At 36.9% G+C, this 6,475-nt stretch overlaps 1 long non-coding RNA gene across 1 annotated transcript in view; it reads right to left on the bottom strand.

The window, feature by feature from the left end:
* Positions 1-289: 289 nt before the first annotated feature.
* Positions 290-6,475, bottom strand: part of LOC109246272 (uncharacterized) — a 33,803-nt gene continuing 27,617 nt past the window's right edge. Inside the window, exon 2 of the long non-coding RNA XR_002071287.2 lies at positions 290-521. This is a non-coding gene — a long non-coding RNA (uncharacterized LOC109246272). The remainder of the gene's footprint in view (positions 522-6,475) is intronic.

Here is a 6,475-nt window from a genome sequence, read left to right as displayed (position 1 = left end):
ACACTCTGACATAACTTAGAATTACATATTTGAATAATCCTTAGGGTCAGTTTACTTAACACTTGTCTCTAGGGTACAGGAAAATGTTAGTTATTTGAGCTTTCTAAATTTAGTATTCCAAACCAACAAAAACTTAATACTTTTCCAAAAGAAATTTTGATAAGATTTTCTATTACTCACAACTGTTGACGAGTTACTTTTGCTTGTACTGAGTTGATCATTCTCACCTCTAGATGGAAAGCAATATTCAAAGCTCTTTTGGTTGAAAGTGATAGAAATGACACTCAAATTAGCTTAAGAAAAAGGGAATGTATTGGCTCCAGCAACTGGAAAGTTGAAGGGTTGGTTTAGCTTCAGATGGTGGTAAATGTTGCCAGAGCTCTGGCTCCCTCCGTGTGTTGGCATCATTCTGCAGAGAGCTTCTTCCATGAAGCCTGGGGTTAGGACCATAAGCTGCAGGCTTATGTGGTTCTTTCAGCTTGACAGCACAGAGTAAAAGGAGCTCCTCTCTCTCCTGGCAGCTATAGATCGGAGAGAAACAAATCTTAGAGAAGATTCTTATTAGTTCAGAGTAGGTGGGGCACTGCGGTCATCTGACTGGGACCACATGGCCTGGGGAGAGGAGATTCCCAAAAGAAAATCAAGATCTGATTCCTGACAAAGGAGGATGGTAAAGCAAGAGATACCCACAGCAGATAGTCTGAATTGGATTGTCTGAAAACAAGGACCTGAGCAAGGCCATCACGGCATCTATTAAAATATACACTATTTCATGGAACCACATAAAAATGTTTCAAAGGGCATTGGGATGGGACATGCTTGACTCATGACTTAGCTTCATGCTAAGCTCCACATGTGGTAAACATCTGCAAAAAAAAAAAAAAAAAAAGAACTTGTTATCCTCATGTGTTCTGTATCCTAAGCAGTATAGTATGTGTGTGATTACATGGAAAAAAAGGAAATTATTTTTCCATATTGCAAAAGCAAATAATACTATTAATAAATAATAATCACATACAATTAATGAAATAGAAACAAAGGAAATATGCCTCCATATAAAAAAAGGACATTGGGATATTAATAAATAATAGTCTAAAATTTTGCGAACTTCAAAATAAGAACAAAAGAGTTACCATTCTATAACCGATTTACATAATACCAAAAATAAAACAAAAAGAAGACATTAGCATTACTTGCATTAGCAGATGACTGTTGAGTCCATTTTTCTAAGTGAAACAGTACAATTCTTTTTGCAAGGGAAAATAAGTTACTGTGAATGCAAAGTGCAAAAAGGAAAACTCTATTTTCTTCGTTTAGCCCCATTGATGAAAATAACTTTTAAACTCCTGATTTCATTCCCCAGCATTTCAGTAAGCAAGTTCATAAAATACTGATGCCTTTCAAATTAGAAGATTCTTGCTGAGACCTCACTCTGCTCTACAAACATGATCTCATCTTTCAGCTTGGTTACATTCCAAATCCAGGAGTGAGGGCAAGTTTATGATCAGGGAGGAAAAAAGGAAAATATTTACATAAGCCCCATAATACAACTTTTCTAAAAATCAAAAAGAAATCCATGCTATATATATATAAACTCTCTGATACAATCCAAATAGGGAATAGTCACAGAATATGGGGAAGAGGTTTGAAAAAACAGCCACCCTTTGCAATGGAAACATGAAAAAGAATGAGATGAGCCATCTGAAGACACCCTCCCAAGAGTGACACACCCAAAATTTGATGCCTTATTATCAATCTAGTGCACAGTGTCTCCCTAAATCACCAACATATTACATTAAAAATCCCATATGGAAGGTATCACATCCAAACATCAACTTACTAATTAATATGTAATAAACTAGCATCCCAGAAATGAAATATCGCAATGAGGAAGCTTTTGCAACTCATAAGCTGAACATCAAGACTTTTCTTTTCTTTTCTTTTCTTTTTTTTTTTTTTTTTTTTTGGTTTATCTCCAGAGACCTTTTGAAGGTCAATGGACACTGTACACCCTATCATACATGGTAAGTTACTAATATCACTTTATGAAAATCTAATTTTTCCTCAACTATTCTCAAAATACTTACTAAGTTAGGAATGCCTGGGTGGCTTAGTCGGTTAAACATCTGACTTTGGCTCAGGTCATGATCTCATGGCTCGTGAGTTTGAGCCCCGCGTTGGACTCTGCTGAGAGATCAGAGACTGGAGCCTGCTTCGGATTCTATGTGTCTTTCTCTCTCTGCCCCTCCCCTTCTTGTGCTCTCTCTCAAAAATAAATAAAAACTTAAAAAAAAAAACTATTTCCTAACTTCTATCCTGACAGTTTTGGTACCTTATCTGTACCATTTCAATTTACCTAAATAGGGTATAGTGTAACACCACCAGCCTTTAGTCATGATGTCTATACAACCAAATGTGAAAGGTAGACTGGACAGCTTATTCACTCAATACAATTAAGACAGATATTTATTCTACTCTGTATAATTCCATGTTAGATCTGTGTTTGAATTATGGAGTTTCTTTCCTTAACATTCTAATTTCATTGTAAACTCTTTCATTTTTTATTCAGATTTTTCAATCCATTTAGATTTGGATTAAGATTCACTCTGTTGTAGCTCCTTCTTTTCACTTACATATGTCCCTTAAAGTATGCCTTCGGGTCCGCCACTTTGTCTAGCATACAGCCACTTATGCCTAGGTGTTCAGATAGCATTCCTTAAGTGAATGACTAAAAGCCCCAAAAAGTTCCAAAAAAAGGGAAGATACTGTTCCCAACACGCATTTTTAGCCAGCATTTATGCTGCCAACCCCTATTTTGCTGAATGAGTATGAGGAAACCATTCTGTTCTTTCACTGGCGCCTTCAGGAAATGCTCATGGCTCAAGCAGAGAACTACTGCTTTCTGTTACCTTCCAGGTAAACCCACTGCAGACCTTCACCCCATCTGCCCCAACTTACAACAGCAAGTCAGCAAGTCTCCAGCTGAAGTTTCCTTTCTTTTTTGTTTCTTTCTTTCTTTAAGGGATATTATTTTTTTAAGAGAGAGAGAGAGCACAAGCAGGAGAGGGGCAGAGGGAGAGAGAGAATCCCAAGAAGGCTCCATGCGCAGTGCAGAGCCCACTTGGGGCTCGATGCTGTGACCTTGGGATGGATCACGACCTGAGCCCAAAGCAAGAGTCAGACGCTCAACCAACAGAGCTACCGGTACCCCAAAGTTTCCTTCCTTTAGGTCCCCTTGAGTTAGATCAGTGAATCCAAGGGGAAAGAGAGGGACAGCCCACTTCGGTGTGCATCCTACTAGGGACCTGGCTACTAGGGAAGAGGTTCTCTGATCATGTGGGATGTTGTCCTAGATTAAGCAGTGTTCCCTCATTTGCCCCTCCCCCTCACCACTTCCTTTTGGTGACATTCATTGAAAAAATAGGTTAGAAGTCTGGGCTCTAGCCCAACAACAATGTCAAGTTTGAGTCCTGGCTCTGCTAATTCTGTGACCACAGGCCACTGAATCTCTCTGAAGCTCAGTTTCCTCAGCCATAATTGGGGGTTAGTAATTATTGCCGTGAAGATGAAATGACACACTCCATGTAAAGTACCCAGCACAATAAGTGCTATTACATGTCAATTATCATTAGAACTTGTTGTCAGACATGAATTTAAATGTTGATTATTATCCCTACTTTGGATTCAAAAGGCAATCTAAATGTAAAGAGATGTATGGTTTTCACTCCGCTGTAGCCTGGCACAGAGGAAAGCTGAGGAACTATGTCCAAACTTTAGTCTTGTTACTTATTGTTTATTTATCTGTTCAGAAAAGTCTTTTTTGTGAATTATGTCTGATAAGACCTGCCTCTCCATATATGTCAAGTACTGGCTCATAGCAAATACTTTATAAATGTCAGTTCTCACTCTCCAATCCAGAACAGATCGCTCTGGCAAGGTTCTAAATTGAAGATAAAGTGACTAATTAGATCAAGGGATAGCAAATAAAACAGCAAAATCTGTTACCAGCTCTGCCACTAGCTAGCTGAGTAATCTTAAACTTTTTGGCTCTCCTACAGAGAAAAGCAGAATTTTCTATGGAGATGTATATAGATTTAATCATAGAGAAAGCAATCACTTGTATATAGTAAACTATGAGCTAATGTGATGAACTTTCATACTTTTTTAAAATCAAGAAAAATAATATATCATGATATATTTATTCTATAGGTGTTCTTGGACTCAATCTATAATGATCTCAAGAGCATTTTGATAGCATGTTATTTATACTTAGATTAAGATGTGGTTAAATGTTAATCATTTCACTTCCACCTACCAACATAAAAGCTACCCAAAACCATCTCTTTAGCTCACTTCTGTGTCCTCAACATGTTGAACTGTGCTTGGTATGTGGGAAGCCCTATAATACTTGCTCAATTAGTGAACAAAAGGATGATGGAAAACGGTTCTTTATGATATGCAGTCAGGGCTCCTATCTCAGATCACCTGATGTTTACAAGTTGTTGGGCAACTTCCCATTACTAAGCATTCTTTTCAACCCTTAAATGATAGATATGTTAGGCAAGAGGGTTCACGTCTCTGTAAAATCTGGTAACACAAGCAGGATCCAGTCAAGTACTAGGGTTTTTTTGTTTGTTTCGTATAGATTATAGTGCAATTTTAACAATAACAAGAAAAAAAATGAGGATCTGAGGCTTTAACTCTACAAGGTCAAAATCACTAATTAAAAAATAAACTTTTTTATTAAAAAAAAGAGATTACCTTATTTCAATAAAATGTTTTGACCTCTATTTTTGCTAAAGCACCTTCTTGTTTGGGCATTGCAGTAAAACTATAAGTCAATTTTGAGACTGTTAACCCCAAAATTCTATTTTGTTTGAGATAAACTCTTTTTACAGATTCATCTCAAAGAGAAGACATCTTGTTTTTCTGTTCAGGCATCTACTGATAAGCAGCCAGCTGTTTATGCTCCAAACACTTCGAACACACCCCAAACAATGAGATCTGTGAAACTGGAATGAAGCTTTGAAAAATATGAATAACAACGACAATTATGACAAAAGATTAGCTGCAGTATTCAATATTTTCTCATGCACACTTATATATTTAAAACTAATAGTACTAGTTTAAGAGTACTAATATGTTTCGTACTCTACTAAAAACACTTGTTGCTTTAAATTTCAACTGCCCACCCAAAATATCAATTGAAACCAAAAAGTAAGCACTTTCATTTATTTATATTTCTACATCTACAAATACCCAGAAAACACAGCATCCATACAGCATTATTTTTTAGAGGAAAGAAATATGCTCACAGTGGAATGTCTCTGATGTTTATATTAAATGAATGTAGATACTAATCTCTCAAAGAATCTGAAGACTTCCTTTCCGTCCTAGACAAAGTAGAGTCGTCTGATTTAATATTTAGTTTGTTCATTAATCATCTTAGCTCTGCATTAAAAAAAAGCCCAATATGTTTTACAAAGCAAAACTGCTGACTCCTTGTTTACTTAAAATATGGTAGAAGCAAGCATGAACGAATCATAGAAAATACATTTTCGTCATCAAAATACAAAAGATTAAAAACATACTCTGTCTACATTAATAAAACTTTCAAAGGGATCGCAACCAATTCTGTCAGCCTCAGAAGTTCCTATTTTGGCAGTTAAAAGAGAAGAACATGAAATATTTTGTGAATTATTTTTCTTTGTGGATAATTAAACACAAGCCATGAGAAAACAAATGTACAGATGTACACCATATTTTCATCACTCTGAAGACTAGAGTCATTTATTTGGAGACTTAATATTCAAAAGAACTATGTTTGAGACATGTTACTGACTCTTCTCCTAGATTAATGTTTTTTGGTAATTCTATCAAGTTTTGCCCCCGTGTTCTCCTTTTTATTTGAAGTAACTGAGTTTGTTTATCATCTTTATTCTTCTAGGGAAGCCAAACACACTGCCAAATAACCATGCATATGATTAAGGTGTGAGTGTCGGGTGAGGGTTGGCTCTGTATGCTGACAGGCATATCACAAAAGCAACACCATTTCTCCTGGGGCCTGAAAGAATGTAGAATGTGTCTTCTTCTGTTGGGTGTGGGAACTGATGTTCATAAGTGGACACTGATAAGTAACTATATGTACACTATATTCATATATGTACACTACACACACACACACACACACACACACACACACACAGACACCCTAAACGTATCTACACACAACTATCATAAGGACTAGGCAGAAACAGTATACAGCGCCATAAGGCTGAAAATAGGGGATTTGATGTAGTGGGAAGAGAGAGATGTCAGGATAGCTTCCCTAATAAAGTGGGTGTATTATTAGCTTCCCTAAAAAGTGAGAATATGGGGGAAAAGAAAGTATTCCAGACTCAGGGAGCAGTGAGGAGGGTGCCCGGGGAGCTGGAGAAATGTCAGTGCAACCGCATCTCACATGCAAAGCTGATAG

This window comes from Panthera pardus, unplaced genomic scaffold (genome assembly GCF_024362965.1).
Source record: "Panthera pardus isolate Hobbes unplaced genomic scaffold, ASM2436296v1 HiC_scaffold_11, whole genome shotgun sequence".
In the NCBI taxonomy this organism is placed as follows: domain Eukaryota; kingdom Metazoa; phylum Chordata; class Mammalia; order Carnivora; family Felidae; genus Panthera; species Panthera pardus.
This window is presented reverse-complemented; position numbering and strand designations above follow the sequence as displayed.